The 1,114-nt window shown below is 40.1% G+C and overlaps 1 protein-coding gene across 2 annotated transcripts in view; it reads right to left on the reverse strand.

Annotated features, from left to right (window-relative positions):
• LOC106576473 (eukaryotic translation initiation factor 4 gamma 1) overlaps window positions 1-619 on the reverse strand; it is a 75,310-nt gene extending 74,691 nt beyond the window's left edge. Inside the window, exon 1 of one of the 2 annotated variants that reach the window (XM_045703921.1) lies at window positions 538-619. The gene's annotated coding sequence lies outside the window, so the exon portion shown is untranslated. Of the gene's footprint in view, window positions 1-199; window positions 343-537 lie in introns of those variants that run through there. The other variant, XM_045703922.1, reaches the window with a different exon arrangement.
• Window positions 620-1,114: the final 495 nt, after the last annotated feature.

A 1,114-nucleotide genomic window follows, 5' to 3' on the forward strand; every position in this document is an offset into this window, starting at 1 on the left:
GTTACTGCACGTTCAAAACTGCAATCTTTTTTTGTAATGAACGATTGGGTTCAATATCCATTTCTCAAGAATAAAGTAAAGAACAGACATGTCATAAAAGTTGCTACCGAAAACAAACAATTATTCACCACAAACCGAGCAAATTATGTGACAGTTTCTCATAACGTTAGCGCTAGCTGCATAGTAGAAAATTGCTTACCATTAATTAGCTATAAACGTTTAGAATAGTATTAGCTAGCCAATAAAGGGATTCAAATGGATGATTTTCGGTCTGTCAATCTCCTGCCTTCGTCAATTCTCTTTCGTAGGCTAATGTTTATCACCTCGTAGGAAGGGGTGTCCTATCTCTTTTTGGGGTGGGGGTTGGTTGGGCTAACAGGAAAAATCAGTCTGGGAGTGGAGACACAGCTCGAGCCCCCATATCGATCTAATGGGTTTATTTTCAATTTTAAAAGCGCGGATGAATGCGGATCGTCAATTTGTTTCTCACACAATTCTGAATTAGCAAAGAGTATAGATGGAAATCATAACATTTACCTTTCTCTCCTTCAGTCCGCAGTCGGACGAAATGGGCGGTCCCGGAAGCCGGTAGCCAAATTCCGGTTTAATCACAGTCATGTGACAGGGAAGCCGGTTTTGATTGTAGCTACTACCCGTTTTAGTTGAAACGTCGAACTGATGAACCACACACTAATGTGCAGTACAATATTCGTGTAATATTAAAACGAATTCATACACGCACAATAAAACACTCATCACTAGCGGCTAGATGGTTGCTTTTGCTCGCATTGGCATGGCCAGATTGGTGTCTGATGTCAGTGTGCAGTCTGAAAAGTTTATTAAGATATGTAAAACGTATCACTGTTTAATATGCATTTACTTTCCTTAAATGTGTATTTCAAATGTTCAATACATACCGTTGTCTGCAACATTCAGCAAGTTAGTGTTCAGAACCTCTGCTGCAGTGAGGGTTCATGACCAATCTCACCTCAGTACCTCTCCACTGCTCAGTTTCATAATTAGCCATCCAGATCTGCCAGCTGTGTTATGAAATGCATCTTTCAGAAACTTGTCCCTCAGGTATAACAGACAAATTACAGACAATTCCACCAAA

The sequence above is a fragment of the Salmo salar genome, chromosome ssa20 (assembly GCF_905237065.1).
Source record: "Salmo salar chromosome ssa20, Ssal_v3.1, whole genome shotgun sequence".
NCBI lineage: Eukaryota > Metazoa > Chordata > Actinopteri > Salmoniformes > Salmonidae > Salmo > Salmo salar.